Genomic DNA, 14,574 nt, shown 5'->3' with positions numbered 1-14,574 from the left:
CTTGTCCAAAACCAAATCTCCTGCAATGTTTCTGCCAAACAATATGTTCAACTCCCCACAAAGGAAACGCTGCTTTTATTAGGAAAGAGCTTTGCATTTTCTCCGACATTCTCCAGACATCCCATTGTGGCATGCAAATCCGGTGGCCTAAAATCTTCAAGCAAAAAAGCCACCCTGACAAGTATCGTTGGTAAGCTTAATTTGCAGGAAGGCATTTTATGTCCTTTTTGTGCCAGTTTCAGAAATGTTTTTCCTGATGTATCAACATGTATACGAATAGCAATCAGAATCGCTCCTTAGAGGTGTGCTTCCTTTGCTTCATATGACATGGTGTTGTTGCATTTGTTGAGATTCACACTGATAGCCACTGCTTTGGGACACATTCAGAAGTCTTCTTGCCGCAAGCAGTCAGAAATAGAATCTGACGTGGATCGGCAGATTTTCTGAAAAATAGAGCATCAAAATGCTCAACACAGTTGCTGGATAGTGGCATTTCAAATGTATTAACAACTCTTGTGTTTTATCTGGGTTTACCCACAAACAGACCTTGATCCAAAGGTACTTGGTATTACCTGCCACTTCTTGCTTTACAGTGGATATTTAGTAACTTTTCAAACATGCATGAATATATCCCTAACACGTCACGATAGCAGTTGCAATATCATTTTTTCTTTCAAAAAAGTTCTACTTTTATTTTTAAAATACTGTCCTTGAGCTCCAGTCAAGTGGATTTGGCGGTGTTTTTTTTTTTCTAGGAGTACTTATATGCTACCATTTCTTGCTATGAGAGAAAAAATATTCTCTTTTGTCTGGGATAAGCACGATTTTAGGTTTCGGATCACTTGAAGGCCTATTTGAAACCAAGGAGACATGGGTGATGGATTTCCGTGATGGCTTCTGTGCTCCAGTGGCGCAATCGGTCAGCGCGCGGTACTTATATGGCAGTATCTGTTGAGCAATGCCGAGGTTGTGAGTTCGAGCCTCACCTGGAGCATGCAGTTTCTTGCTTTTTGCCTTTATTCATGGAAAATGTAATCTGCACTTGCACCCTATGGCCTGACAACTTTACAACAGGGCAATAAGCGCCCAAAGAAACTCAAGGTTCTTTCCTCAAGGGTGCTTGAATGAGCTGTCTTTCTGTTACACTGACCACATTCTTTAAATTGTGGACCAGAACAGATAAAGAAAATGTGCGCCTTCTACTTGATGAAAAGAGGTGTGGAGAGCTGCGACATGGCTTTTCTCTTTCAGAAAACTCATTCTTCTGACTTTGTAGCTCAAACCGCTTGCAATTCTGTAGCAAGTTTACAAGGGAAAATAAAAACAAAGATTTTGCCACACTTACCTTGTAAAGTAAGAGAACAGATGCCTTCTGAAAGAAAAAAAAAGTCTTTGCTGTCATCTAGCGAAAGCCCCAGTGGCCTAATGGATAAGGCACTGGCCTCCTAAGCCAGGGATTGTGGGTTCGAGTCCCCTCTGGGGTGTTTGAGATCTTGCTTGACTCTTTCACGTCACATCTAAAGCAAGGCTTTAGAATAAAACCTTTAGGAGTTCCCTTTCCTGTTGCCTTAATTAATATGCCTGCCTTCTCCTAGTAGAACTCAGATTAGTTCAGCAGCATGCTATCAACTGAATGGAAACTTCTGCAAGATGGCTACAAGTCCTCTTGTCCAAAACCAAATCTCCTGCAATGTTTCTGCCAAACAATATGTTCAACTCCCCACAAAGGAAACGCTGCTTTTATTAGGAAAGAGCTTTGCATTTTCTCCGACATTCTCCAGACATCCCATTGTGGCATGCAAATCCGGTGGCCTAAAATCTTCAAGCAAAAAAGCCACCCTGACAAGTATCGTTGGTAAGCTTAATTTGCAGGAAGGCATTTTATGTCCTTTTTGTGCCAGTTTCAGAAATGTTTTTCCTGATGTATCAACATGTATACGAATAGCAATCAGAATCGCTCCTTAGAGGTGTGCTTCCTTTGCTTCATATGACATGGTGTTGTTGCATTTGTTGAGATTCACACTGATAGCCACTGCTTTGGGACACATTCAGAAGTCTTCTTGCCGCAAGCAGTCAGAAATAGAATCTGACGTGGATCGGCAGATTTTCTGAAAAATAGAGCATCAAAATGCTCAACACAGTTGCTGGATAGTGGCATTTCAAATGTATTAACAACTCTTGTGTTTTATCTGGGTTTACCCACAAACAGACCTTGATCCAAAGGTACTTGGTATTACCTGCCACTTCTTGCTTTACAGTGGATATTTAGTAACTTTTCAAACATGCATGAATATATCCCTAACACGTCACGATAGCAGTTGCAATATCATTTTTTCTTTCAAAAAAGTTCTACTTTTATTTTTAAAATACTGTCCTTGAGCTCCAGTCAAGTGGATTTGGCGGTGTTTTTTTTTTTCTAGGAGTACTTATATGCTACCATTTCTTGCTATGAGAGAAAAAATATTCTCTTTTGTCTGGGATAAGCACGATTTTAGGTTTCGGATCACTTGAAGGCCTATTTGAAACCAAGGAGACATGGGTGATGGATTTCCGTGATGGCTTCTGTGCTCCAGTGGCGCAATCGGTCAGCGCGCGGTACTTATATGGCAGTATCTGTTGAGCAATGCCGAGGTTGTGAGTTCGAGCCTCACCTGGAGCATGCAGTTTCTTGCTTTTTGCCTTTATTCATGGAAAATGTAATCTGCACTTGCACCCTATGGCCTGACAACTTTACAACAGGGCAATAAGCGCCCAAAGAAACTCAAGGTTCTTTCCTCAAGGGTGCTTGAATGAGCTGTCTTTCTGTTACACTGACCACATTCTTTAAATTGTGGACCAGAACAGATAAAGAAAATGTGCGCCTTCTACTTGATGAAAAGAGGTGTGGAGAGCTGCGACATGGCTTTTCTCTTTCAGAAAACTCATTCTTCTGACTTTGTAGCTCAAACCGCTTGCAATTCTGTAGCAAGTTTACAAGGGAAAATAAAAACAAAGATTTTGCCACCCTTACCTTGTAAAGTAAGAGAACGGATGCCTTCTAAAAGAAAAAAAAAGTCTTTGCTGTCATCTAGCGAAAGCCCCAGTGGCCTAATGGATAAGGCACTGGCCTCCTAAGCCAGGGATTGTGGGTTCGAGTCCCATCTGGGGTGTTTGAGATCTTGCTTGACTCTTTCAAGTCACATCTAAAGCAAGGCTTTAGAATAAAACCTTTAGGACTTCCCTTTCCTGTTGCCTTAATTAATATGCGTGCCTTCTCCTAGTAGAACTCAGATTAGTTCAGCAGCATGCTATCAACTGAATGGAAACTTCTGCAAGATGGCTACAAGTCCTCTTGTCCAAAACCAAATCTCCTGCAATGTTTCTGCCAAACAATATGTTCAACTCCCCACAAAGGAAACGCTGCTTTTATTAGGAAAGAGCTTTGCATTTTCTCCGACATTCTCCAGACATCCCATTGTGGCATGCAAATCCGGTGGCCTAAAATCTTCAAGCAAAAAAGCCACCCTGACAAGTATCGTTGGTAAGCTTAATTTGCAGGAAGGCATTTTATGTCCTTTTTGTGCCAGTTTCAGAAATGTTTTTCCTGATGTATCAACATGTATACGAATAGCAATCAGAATCGCTCCTTAGAGGTGTGCTTCCTTTGCTTCATATGACATGGTGTTGTTGCATTTGTTGAGATTCACACTGATAGCCACTGCTTTGGGACACATTCAGAAGTCTTCTTGCCGCAAGCAGTCAGAAATAGAATCTGACGTGGATCGGCAGATTTTCTGAAAAATAGAGCATCAAAATGCTCAACACAGTTGCTGGATAGTGGCATTTCAAATGTATTAACAACTCTTGTGTTTTATCTGGGTTTACCCACAAACGGACCTTGATCCAAAGGTACTTGGTATTACCTGCCACTTCTTGCTTTACAGTGGATATTTAGTAACTTTTCAAACATGCATGAATATATCCCTAACACGTCACGATAGCAGTTGCAATATCATTTTTTCTTTCAAAAAAGTTCTACTTTTATTTTTAAAATACTGTCCTTGAGCTCCAGTCAAGTGGATTTGGCGGTGTTTTTTTTTTTCTAGGAGTACTTATATGCTACCATTTCTTGCTATGAGAGAAAAAATATTCTCTTTTGTCTGGGATAAGCACGATTTTAGGTTTCGGATCACTTGAAGGCCTATTTGAAACCAAGGAGACATGGGTGATGGATTTCCGTGATGGCTTCTGTGCTCCAGTGGCGCAATCGGTCAGCGCGCGGTACTTATATGGCAGTATCTGTTGAGCAATGCCGAGGTTGTGAGTTCGAGCCTCACCTGGAGCATGCAGTTTCTTGCTTTTTGCCTTTATTCATGGAAAATGTAATCTGCACTTGCACCCTATGGCCTGACAACTTTACAACAGGGCAATAAGCGCCCAAAGAAACTCAAGGTTCTTTCCTCAAGGGTGCTTGAATGAGCTGTCTTTCTGTTACACTGACCACATTCTTTAAATTGTGGACCAGAACAGATAAAGAAAATGTGAGCCTTCTACTTGATGAAAAGAGGTGTGGAGAGCTGCGACATGGCTTTTCTCTTTCAGAAAACTCATTCTTCTGACTTTGTAGCTCAAACCGCTTGCAATTCTGTAGCAAGTTTACAAGGGAAAATAAAAACAAAGATTTTGCCACCCTTACCTTGTAAAGTAAGAGAACGGATGCCTTCTAAAAGAAAAAAAAAGTCTTTGCTGTCATCTAGCGAAAGCCCCAGTGGCCTAATGGATAAGGCACTGGCCTCCTAAGCCAGGGATTGTGGGTTCGAGTCCCATCTGGGGTGTTTGAGATCTTGCTTGACTCTTTCAAGTCACATCTAAAGCAAGGCTTTAGAATAAAACCTTTAGGACTTCCCTTTCCTGTTGCCTTAATTAATATGTGTGCCTTCTCCTAGTAGAACTCAGATTAGTTCAGCAGCATGCTATCAACTGAATGGAAACTTCTGCAAGATGGCTACAAGTCCTCTTGTCCAAAACCAAATCTCCTGCAATGTTTCTGCCAAACAATATGTTCAACTCCCCACAAAGGAAACGCTGCTTTTATTAGGAAAGAGCTTTGCATTTTCTCCGACATTCTCCAGACATCCCATTGTGGCATGCAAATCCGGTGGCCTAAAATCTTCAAGCAAAAAAGCCACCCTGACAAGTATCGTTGGTAAGCTTAATTTGCAGGAAGGCATTTTATGTCCTTTTTGTGCCAGTTTCAGAAATGTTTTTCCTGATGTATCAACATGTATACGAATAGCAATCAGAATCGCTCCTTAGAGGTGTGCTTCCTTTGCTTCATATGACATGGTGTTGTTGCATTTGTTGAGATTCACACTGATAGCCACTGCTTTGGGACACATTCAGAAGTCTTCTTGCCGCAAGCAGTCAGAAATAGAATCTGACGTGGATCGGCAGATTTTCTGAAAAATAGAGCATCAAAATGCTCAACACAGTTGCTGGATAGTGGCATTTCAAATGTATTAACAACTCTTGTGTTTTATCTGGGTTTACCCACAAACAGACCTTGATCCAAAGGTACTTGGTATTACCTGCCACTTCTTGCTTTACAGTGGATATTTAGTAACTTTTCAAACATGCATGAATATATCCCTAACACGTCACGATAGCAGTTGCAATATCATTTTTTCTTTCAAAAAAGTTCTACTTTTATTTTTAAAATACTGTCCTTGAGCTCCAGTCAAGTGGATTTGGCGGTGTTTTTTTTTTTCTAGGAGTACTTATATGCTACCATTTCTTGCTATGAGAGAAAAAATATTCTCTTTTGTCTGGGATAAGCACGATTTTAGGTTTCGGATCACTTGAAGGCCTATTTGAAACCAAGGAGACATGGGTGATGGATTTCCGTGATGGCTTCTGTGCTCCAGTGGCGCAATCGGTCAGCGCGCGGTACTTATATGGCAGTATCTGTTGAGCAATGCCGAGGTTGTGAGTTCGAGCCTCACCTGGAGCATGCAGTTTCTTGCTTTTTGCCTTTATTCATGGAAAATGTAATCTGCACTTGCACCCTATGGCCTGAGAACTTTACAACAGGGCAATAAGCGCCCAAAGAAACTCAAGGTTCTTTCCTCAAGGGTGCTTGAATGAGCTGTCTTTCTGTTACACTGACCACATTCTTTAAATTGTGGACCAGAACAGATAAAGAAAATGTGCGCCTTCTACTTGATGAAAAGAGGTGTGGAGAGCTGCGACATGGCTTTTCTCTTTCAGAAAACTCATTCTTCTGACTTTGTAGCTCAAACCGCTTGCAATTCTGTAGCAAGTTTACAAGGGAAAATAAAAACAAAGATTTTGCCACCCTTACCTTGTAAAGTAAGAGAACGGATGCCTTCTAAAAGAAAAAAAAAGTCTTTGCTGTCATCTAGCGAAAGCCCCAGTGGCCTAATGGATAAGGCACTGGTCTCCTAAGCCAGGGATTGTGGGTTCGAGTCCCATCTGGGGTGTTTGAGATCTTGCTTGACTCTTTCAAGTCACATCTAAAGCAAGGCTTTAGAATAAAACCTTTAGGACTTCCCTTTCCTGTTGCCTTAATTAATATGCGTGCCTTCTCCTAGTAGAACTCAGATTAGTTCAGCAGCATGCTATCAACTGAATGGAAACTTCTGCAAGATGGCTACAAGTCCTCTTGTCCAAAACCAAATCTCCTGCAATGTTTCTGCCAAACAATATGTTCAACTCCCCACAAAGGAAACGCTGCTTTTATTAGGAAAGAGCTTTGCATTTTCTCCGACATTCTCCAGACATCCCATTGTGGCATGCAAATCCGGTGGCCTAAAATCTTCAAGCAAAAAAGCCACCCTGACAAGTATCGTTGGTAAGCTTAATTTGCAGGAAGGCATTTTATGTCCTTTTTGTGCCAGTTTCAGAAATGTTTTTCCTGATGTATCAACATGTATACGAATAGCAATCAGAATCGCTCCTTAGAGGTGTGCTTCCTTTGCTTCATATGACATGGTGTTGTTGCATTTGTTGAGATTCACACTGATAGCCACTGCTTTGGGACACATTCAGAAGTCTTCTTGCCGCAAGCAGTCAGAAATAGAATCTGACGTGGATCGGCAGATTTTCTGAAAAATAGAGCATCAAAATGCTCAACACAGTTGCTGGATAGTGGCATTTCAAATGTATTAACAACTCTTGTGTTTTATCTGGGTTTACCCACAAACGGACCTTGATCCAAAGGTACTTGGTATTACCTGCCACTTCTTGCTTTACAGTGGATATTTAGTAACTTTTCAAACATGCATGAATATATCCCTAACACGTCACGATAGCAGTTGCAATATCATTTTTTCTTTCAAAAAAGTTCTACTTTTATTTTTAAAATACTGTCCTTGAGCTCCAGTCAAGTGGATTTGGCGGTGTTTTTTTTTTTCTAGGAGTACTTATATGCTACCATTTCTTGCTATGAGAGAAAAAATATTCTCTGTTGTCTGGGATAAGCACGATTTTAGGTTTCGGATCACTTGAAGGCCTATTTGAAACCAAGGAGACATGGGTGATGGATTTCCGTGATGGCTTCTGTGCTCCAGTGGCGCAATCGGTCAGCGCGCGGTACTTATATGGCAGTATCTGTTGAGCAATGCCGAGGTTGTGAGTTCGAGCCTCACCTGGAGCATGCAGTTTCTTGCTTTTTGCCTTTATTCATGGAAAATGTAATCTGCACTTGCACCCTATGGCCTGACAACTTTACAACAGGGCAATAAGCGCCCAAAGAAACTCAAGGTTCTTTCCTCAAGGGTGCTTGAATGAGCTGTCTTTCTGTTACACTGACCACATTCTTTAAATTGTGGACCAGAACAGATAAAGAAAATGTGAGCCTTCTACTTGATGAAAAGAGGTGTGGAGAGCTGCGACATGGCTTTTCTCTTTCAGAAAACTCATTCTTCTGACTTTGTAGCTCAAACCGCTTGCAATTCTGTAGCAAGTTTACAAGGGAAAATAAAAACAAAGATTTTGCCACCCTTACCTTGTAAAGTAAGAGAACGGATGCCTTCTAAAAGAAAAAAAAAGTCTTTGCTGTCATCTAGCGAAAGCCCCAGTGGCCTAATGGATAAGGCACTGGCCTCCTAAGCCAGGGATTGTGGGTTCGAGTCCCATCTGGGGTGTTTGAGATCTTGCTTGACTCTTTCAAGTCACATCTAAAGCAAGGCTTTAGAATAAAACCTTTAGGACTTCCCTTTCCTGTTGCCTTAATTAATATGTGTGCCTTCTCCTAGTAGAACTCAGATTAGTTCAGCAGCATGCTATCAACTGAATGGAAACTTCTGCAAGATGGCTACAAGTCCTCTTGTCCAAAACCAAATCTCCTGCAATGTTTCTGCCAAACAATATGTTCAACTCCCCACAAAGGAAACGCTGCTTTTATTAGGAAAGAGCTTTGCATTTTCTCCGACATTCTCCAGACATCCCATTGTGGCATGCAAATCCGGTGGCCTAAAATCTTCAAGCAAAAAAGCCACCCTGACAAGTATCGTTGGTAAGCTTAATTTGCAGGAAGGCATTTTATGTCCTTTTTGTGCCAGTTTCAGAAATGTTTTTCCTGATGTATCAACATGTATACGAATAGCAATCAGAATCGCTCCTTAGAGGTGTGCTTCCTTTGCTTCATATGACATGGTGTTGTTGCATTTGTTGAGATTCACACTGATAGCCACTGCTTTGGGACACATTCAGAAGTCTTCTTGCCGCAAGCAGTCAGAAATAGAATCTGACGTGGATCGGCAGATTTTCTGAAAAATAGAGCATCAAAATGCTCAACACAGTTGCTGGATAGTGGCATTTCAAATGTATTAACAACTCTTGTGTTTTATCTGGGTTTACCCACAAACGGACCTTGATCCAAAGGTACTTGGTATTACCTGCCACTTCTTGCTTTACAGTGGATATTTAGTAACTTTTCAAACATGCATGAATATATCCCTAACACGTCACGATAGCAGTTGCAATATCATTTTTTCTTTCAAAAAAGTTCTACTTTTATTTTTAAAATACTGTCCTTGAGCTCCAGTCAAGTGGATTTGGCGGTGTTTTTTTTTTTCTAGGAGTACTTATATGCTACCATTTCTTGCTATGAGAGAAAAAATATTCTCTTTTGTCTGGGATAAGCACGATTTTAGGTTTCGGATCACTTGAAGGCCTATTTGAAACCAAGGAGACATGGGTGATGGATTTCCGTGATGGCTTCTGTGCTCCAGTGGCGCAATCGGTCAGCGCGCGGTACTTATATGGCAGTATCTGTTGAGCAATGCCGAGGTTGTGAGTTCGAGCCTCACCTGGAGCATGCAGTTTCTTGCTTTTTGCCTTTATTCATGGAAAATGTAATCTGCACTTGCACCCTATGGCCTGACAACTTTACAACAGGGCAATAAGCGCCCAAAGAAACTCAAGGTTCTTTCCTCAAGGGTGCTTGAATGAGCTGTCTTTCTGTTACACTGACCACATTCTTTAAATTGTGGACCAGAACAGATAAAGAAAATGTGCGCCTTCTACTTGATGAAAAGAGGTGTGGAGAGCTGCGACATGGCTTTTCTCTTTCAGAAAACTCATTCTTCTGACTTTGTAGCTCAAACCGCTTGCAATTCTGTAGCAAGTTTACAAGGGAAAATAAAAACAAAGATTTTGCCACCCTTACCTTGTAAAGTAAGAGAACGGATGCCTTCTAAAAGAAAAAAAAAGTCTTTGCTGTCATCTAGCGAAAGCCCCAGTGGCCTAATGGATAAGGCACTGGCCTCCTAAGCCAGGGATTGTGGGTTCGAGTCCCATCTGGGGTGTTTGAGATCTTGCTTGACTCTTTCAAGTCACATCTAAAGCAAGGCTTTAGAATAAAACCTTTAGGACTTCCCTTTCCTGTTGCCTTAATTAATATGCGTGCCTTCTCCTAGTAGAACTCAGATTAGTTCAGCAGCATGCTATCAACTGAATGGAAACTTCTGCAAGATGGCTACAAGTCCTCTTGTCCAAAACCAAATCTCCTGCAATGTTTCTGCCAAACAATATGTTCAACTCCCCACAAAGGAAACGCTGCTTTTATTAGGAAAGAGCTTTGCATTTTCTCCGACATTCTCCAGACATCCCATTGTGGCATGCAAATCCGGTGGCCTAAAATCTTCAAGCAAAAAAGCCACCCTGACAAGTATCGTTGGTAAGCTTAATTTGCAGGAAGGCATTTTATGTCCTTTTTGTGCCAGTTTCAGAAATGTTTTTCCTGATGTATCAACATGTATACGAATAGCAATCAGAATCGCTCCTTAGAGGTGTGCTTCCTTTGCTTCATATGACATGGTGTTGTTGCATTTGTTGAGATTCACACTGATAGCCACTGCTTTGGGACACATTCAGAAGTCTTCTTGCCGCAAGCAGTCAGAAATAGAATCTGACGTGGATCGGCAGATTTTCTGAAAAATAGAGCATCAAAATGCTCAACACAGTTGCTGGATAGTGGCATTTCAAATGTATTAACAACTCTTGTGTTTTATCTGGGTTTACCCACAAACGGACCTTGATCCAAAGGTACTTGGTATTACCTGCCACTTCTTGCTTTACAGTGGATATTTAGTAACTTTTCAAACATGCATGAATATATCCCTAACATGTCACGATAGCAGTTGCAATATCATTTTTTCTTTCAAAAAAGTTCTACTTTTATTTTTAAAATACTGTCCTTGAGCTCCAGTCAAGTGGATTTGGCGGTGTTTTTTTTTTTCTAGGAGTACTTATATGCTACCATTTCTTGCTATGAGAGAAAAAATATTCTCTTTTGTCTGGGATAAGCACGATTTTAGGTTTCGGATCACTTGAAGGCCTATTTGAAACCAAGGAGACATGGGTGATGGATTTCCGTGATGGCTTCTGTGCTCCAGTGGCGCAATCGGTCAGCGCGCGGTACTTATATGGCAGTATCTGTTGAGCAATGCCGAGGTTGTGAGTTCGAGCCTCACCTGGAGCATGCAGTTTCTTGCTTTTTGCCTTTATTCATGGAAAATGTAATCTGCACTTGCACCCTATGGCCTGACAACTTTACAACAGGGCAATAAGCGCCCAAAGAAACTCAAGGTTCTTTCCTCAAGGGTGCTTGAATGAGCTGTCTTTCTGTTACACTGACCACATTCTTTAAATTGTGGACCAGAACAGATAAAGAAAATGTGAGCCTTCTACTTGATGAAAAGAGGTGTGGAGAGCTGCGACATGGCTTTTCTCTTTCAGAAAACTCATTCTTCTGACTTTGTAGCTCAAACCGCTTGCAATTCTGTAGCAAGTTTACAAGGGAAAATAAAAACAAAGATTTTGCCACCCTTACCTTGTAAAGTAAGAGAACGGATGCCTTCTAAAAGAAAAAAAAAGTCTTTGCTGTCATCTAGCGAAAGCCCCAGTGGCCTAATGGATAAGGCACTGGCCTCCTAAGCCAGGGATTGTGGGTTCGAGTCCCATCTGGGGTGTTTGAGATCTTGCTTGACTCTTTCAAGTCACATCTAAAGCAAGGCTTTAGAATAAAACCTTTAGGACTTCCCTTTCCTGTTGCCTTAATTAATATGTGTGCCTTCTCCTAGTAGAACTCAGATTAGTTCAGCAGCATGCTATCAACTGAATGGAAACTTCTGCAAGATGGCTACAAGTCCTCTTGTCCAAAACCAAATCTCCTGCAATGTTTCTGCCAAACAATATGTTCAACTCCCCACAAAGGAAACGCTGCTTTTATTAGGAAAGAGCTTTGCATTTTCTCCGACATTCTCCAGACATCCCATTGTGGCATGCAAATCCGGTGGCCTAAAATCTTCAAGCAAAAAAGCCACCCTGACAAGTATCGTTGGTAAGCTTAATTTGCAGGAAGGCATTTTATGTCCTTTTTGTGCCAGTTTCAGAAATGTTTTTCCTGATGTATCAACATGTATACGAATAGCAATCAGAATCGCTCCTTAGAGGTGTGCTTCCTTTGCTTCATATGACATGGTGTTGTTGCATTTGTTGAGATTCACACTGATAGCCACTGCTTTGGGACACATTCAGAAGTCTTCTTGCCGCAAGCAGTCAGAAATAGAATCTGACGTGGATCGGCAGATTTTCTGAAAAATAGAGCATCAAAATGCTCAACACAGTTGCTGGATAGTGGCATTTCAAATGTATTAACAACTCTTGTGTTTTATCTGGGTTTACCCACAAACAGACCTTGATCCAAAGGTACTTGGTATTACCTGCCACTTCTTGCTTTACAGTGGATATTTAGTAACTTTTCAAACATGCATGAATATATCCCTAACACGTCACGATAGCAGTTGCAATATCATTTTTTCTTTCAAAAAAGTTCTACTTTTATTTTTAAAATACTGTCCTTGAGCTCCAGTCAAGTGGATTTGGCGGTGTTTTTTTTTTTCTAGGAGTACTTATATGCTACCATTTCTTGCTATGAGAGAAAAAATATTCTCTTTTGTCTGGGATAAGCACGATTTTAGGTTTCGGATCACTTGAAGGCCTATTTGAAACCAAGGAGACATGGGTGATGGATTTCCGTGATGGCTTCTGTGCTCCAGTGGCGCAATCGGTCAGCGCGCGGTACTTATATGGCAGTATCTGTTGAGCAATGCCGAGGTTGTGAGTTCGAGCCTCACCTGGAGCATGCAGTTTCTTGCTTTTTGCCTTTATTCATGGAAAATGTAATCTGCACTTGCACCCTATGGCCTGACAACTTTACAACAGGGCAATAAGCGCCCAAAGAAACTCAAGGTTCTTTCCTCAAGGGTGCTTGAATGAGCTGTCTTTCTGTTACACTGACCACATTCTTTAAATTGTGGACCAGAACAGATAAAGAAAATGTGCGCCTTCTACTTGATGAAAAGAGGTGTGGAGAGCTGCGACATGGCTTTTCTCTTTCAGAAAACTCATTCTTCTGACTTTGTAGCTCAAACCGCTTGCAATTCTGTAGCAAGTTTACAAGGGAAAATAAAAACAAAGATTTTGCCACCCTTACCTTGTAAAGTAAGAGAACGGATGCCTTCTAAAAGAAAAAAAAAGTCTTTGCTGTCATCTAGCGAAAGCCCCAGTGGCCTAATGGATAAGGCACTGGCCTCCTAAGCCAGGGATTGTGGGTTCGAGTCCCATCTGGGGTGTTTGAGATCTTGCTTGACTCTTTCAAGTCACATCTAAAGCAAGGCTTTAGAATAAAACCTTTAGGACTTCCCTTTCCTGTTGCCTTAATTAATATGCGTGCCTTCTCCTAGTAGAACTCAGATTAGTTCAGCAGCATGCTATCAACTGAATGGAAACTTCTGCAAGATGGCTACAAGTCCTCTTGTCCAAAACCAAATCTCCTGCAATGTTTCTGCCAAACAATATGTTCAACTCCCCACAAAGGAAACGCTGCTTTTATTAGGAAAGAGCTTTGCATTTTCTCCGACATTCTCCAGACATCCCATTGTGGCATGCAAATCCGGTGGCCTAAAATCTTCAAGCAAAAAAGCCACCCTGACAAGTATCGTTGGTAAGCTTAATTTGCAGGAAGGCATTTTATGTCCTTTTTGTGCCAGTTTCAGAAATGTTTTTCCTGATGTATCAACATGTATACGAATAGCAATCAGAATCGCTCCTTAGAGGTGTGCTTCCTTTGCTTCATATGACATGGTGTTGTTGCATTTGTTGAGATTCACACTGATAGCCACTGCTTTGGGACACATTCAGAAGTCTTCTTGCCGCAAGCAGTCAGAAATAGAATCTGACGTGGATCGGCAGATTTTCTGAAAAATAGAGCATCAAAATGCTCAACACAGTTGCTGGATAGTGGCATTTCAAATGTATTAACAACTCTTGTGTTTTATCTGGGTTTACCCACAAACGGACCTTGATCCAAAGGTACTTGGTATTACCTGCCACTTCTTGCTTTACAGTGGATATTTAGTAACTTTTCAAACATGCATGAATATATCCCTAACACGTCACGATAGCAGTTGCAATATCATTTTTTCTTTCAAAAAAGTTCTACTTTTATTTTTAAAATACTGTCCTTGAGCTCCAGTCAAGTGGATTTGGCGGTGTTTTTTTTTTTCTAGGAGTACTTATATGCTACCATTTCTTGCTATGAGAGAAAAAATATTCTCTTTTGTCTGGGATAAGCACGATTTTAGGTTTCGGATCACTTGAAGGCCTATTTGAAACCAAGGAGACATGGGTGATGGATTTCCGTGATGGCTTCTGTGCTCCAGTGGCGCAATCGGTCAGCGCGCGGTACTTATATGGCAGTATCTGTTGAGCAATGCCGAGGTTGTGAGTTCGAGCCTCACCTGGAGCATGCAGTTTCTTGCTTTTTGCCTTTATTCATGGAAAATGTAATCTGCACTTGCACCCTATGGCCTGACAACTTTACAACAGGGCAATAAGCACCCAAAGAAACTCAAGGTTCTTTCCTCAAGGGTGCTTGAATGAGCTGTCTTTCTGTTACACTGACCACATTCTTTAAATTGTGGACCAGAACAGATAAAGAAAATGTGCGCCTTCTACTTGATGAAAAGAGGTGTGGAGAGCTGCGACATGGCTTTTCTCTTTCAGAAA

At 41.2% G+C, this 14,574-nt stretch overlaps 17 non-coding genes across 17 annotated transcripts; all 17 read left to right on the top strand.

Annotated features, from left to right (window-relative positions):
- The first annotated feature begins 901 nt into the window (after positions 1-901).
- TRNAI-UAU (transfer RNA isoleucine (anticodon UAU)) lies at positions 902-994 on the top strand. The gene is given in 2 exon segments: positions 902-939; positions 959-994. It is a non-coding gene; the product is annotated as a tRNA-Ile (tRNA).
- Positions 995-1,411: 417 nt separating this feature from the next.
- Positions 1,412-1,484, top strand: TRNAR-CCU (transfer RNA arginine (anticodon CCU)). The gene has a single exon. It is a non-coding gene; the product is annotated as a tRNA-Arg (tRNA).
- A 1,082-nt stretch (positions 1,485-2,566) lies between these two features.
- On the top strand, positions 2,567-2,659 carry TRNAI-UAU (transfer RNA isoleucine (anticodon UAU)). Its single transcript is given in 2 exon segments — positions 2,567-2,604; positions 2,624-2,659. It is a non-coding gene; the product is annotated as a tRNA-Ile (tRNA).
- Positions 2,660-3,076: 417 nt separating this feature from the next.
- TRNAR-CCU (transfer RNA arginine (anticodon CCU)) lies at positions 3,077-3,149 on the top strand. Its single transcript has one exon. It is a non-coding gene; the product is annotated as a tRNA-Arg (tRNA).
- A 1,082-nt stretch (positions 3,150-4,231) lies between these two features.
- On the top strand, positions 4,232-4,324 carry TRNAI-UAU (transfer RNA isoleucine (anticodon UAU)). The gene is given in 2 exon segments: positions 4,232-4,269; positions 4,289-4,324. It is a non-coding gene; the product is annotated as a tRNA-Ile (tRNA).
- Positions 4,325-4,741: 417 nt separating this feature from the next.
- Positions 4,742-4,814, top strand: TRNAR-CCU (transfer RNA arginine (anticodon CCU)). Its single transcript has one exon. It is a non-coding gene; the product is annotated as a tRNA-Arg (tRNA).
- Positions 4,815-5,896: 1,082 nt separating this feature from the next.
- Positions 5,897-5,989, top strand: TRNAI-UAU (transfer RNA isoleucine (anticodon UAU)). The gene is given in 2 exon segments: positions 5,897-5,934; positions 5,954-5,989. It is a non-coding gene; the product is annotated as a tRNA-Ile (tRNA).
- A 417-nt stretch (positions 5,990-6,406) lies between these two features.
- TRNAR-CCU (transfer RNA arginine (anticodon CCU)) lies at positions 6,407-6,479 on the top strand. The gene has a single exon. It is a non-coding gene; the product is annotated as a tRNA-Arg (tRNA).
- A 1,082-nt stretch (positions 6,480-7,561) lies between these two features.
- On the top strand, positions 7,562-7,654 carry TRNAI-UAU (transfer RNA isoleucine (anticodon UAU)). The gene is given in 2 exon segments: positions 7,562-7,599; positions 7,619-7,654. It is a non-coding gene; the product is annotated as a tRNA-Ile (tRNA).
- Positions 7,655-8,071: 417 nt separating this feature from the next.
- On the top strand, positions 8,072-8,144 carry TRNAR-CCU (transfer RNA arginine (anticodon CCU)). Its single transcript has one exon. It is a non-coding gene; the product is annotated as a tRNA-Arg (tRNA).
- A 1,082-nt stretch (positions 8,145-9,226) lies between these two features.
- Positions 9,227-9,319, top strand: TRNAI-UAU (transfer RNA isoleucine (anticodon UAU)). The gene is given in 2 exon segments: positions 9,227-9,264; positions 9,284-9,319. It is a non-coding gene; the product is annotated as a tRNA-Ile (tRNA).
- A 417-nt stretch (positions 9,320-9,736) lies between these two features.
- On the top strand, positions 9,737-9,809 carry TRNAR-CCU (transfer RNA arginine (anticodon CCU)). The gene has a single exon. It is a non-coding gene; the product is annotated as a tRNA-Arg (tRNA).
- A 1,082-nt stretch (positions 9,810-10,891) lies between these two features.
- TRNAI-UAU (transfer RNA isoleucine (anticodon UAU)) lies at positions 10,892-10,984 on the top strand. Its single transcript is given in 2 exon segments — positions 10,892-10,929; positions 10,949-10,984. It is a non-coding gene; the product is annotated as a tRNA-Ile (tRNA).
- A 417-nt stretch (positions 10,985-11,401) lies between these two features.
- Positions 11,402-11,474, top strand: TRNAR-CCU (transfer RNA arginine (anticodon CCU)). The gene has a single exon. It is a non-coding gene; the product is annotated as a tRNA-Arg (tRNA).
- A 1,082-nt stretch (positions 11,475-12,556) lies between these two features.
- On the top strand, positions 12,557-12,649 carry TRNAI-UAU (transfer RNA isoleucine (anticodon UAU)). The gene is given in 2 exon segments: positions 12,557-12,594; positions 12,614-12,649. It is a non-coding gene; the product is annotated as a tRNA-Ile (tRNA).
- Positions 12,650-13,066: 417 nt separating this feature from the next.
- Positions 13,067-13,139, top strand: TRNAR-CCU (transfer RNA arginine (anticodon CCU)). Its single transcript has one exon. It is a non-coding gene; the product is annotated as a tRNA-Arg (tRNA).
- A 1,082-nt stretch (positions 13,140-14,221) lies between these two features.
- Positions 14,222-14,314, top strand: TRNAI-UAU (transfer RNA isoleucine (anticodon UAU)). Its single transcript is given in 2 exon segments — positions 14,222-14,259; positions 14,279-14,314. It is a non-coding gene; the product is annotated as a tRNA-Ile (tRNA).
- The last annotated feature ends 260 nt before the right edge of the window (positions 14,315-14,574 follow it).

Source organism: Lithobates pipiens, unplaced genomic scaffold (assembly GCF_037356315.1).
Source record: "Lithobates pipiens isolate NorthernLeopardFrog02 unplaced genomic scaffold, aLitPip1_a1.2 Scaffold_8, whole genome shotgun sequence".
NCBI lineage: Eukaryota > Metazoa > Chordata > Amphibia > Anura > Ranidae > Lithobates > Lithobates pipiens.
Note: the sequence above shows the minus strand (reverse complement) of the source record. Positions and strands in the feature narration are given on the sequence as shown.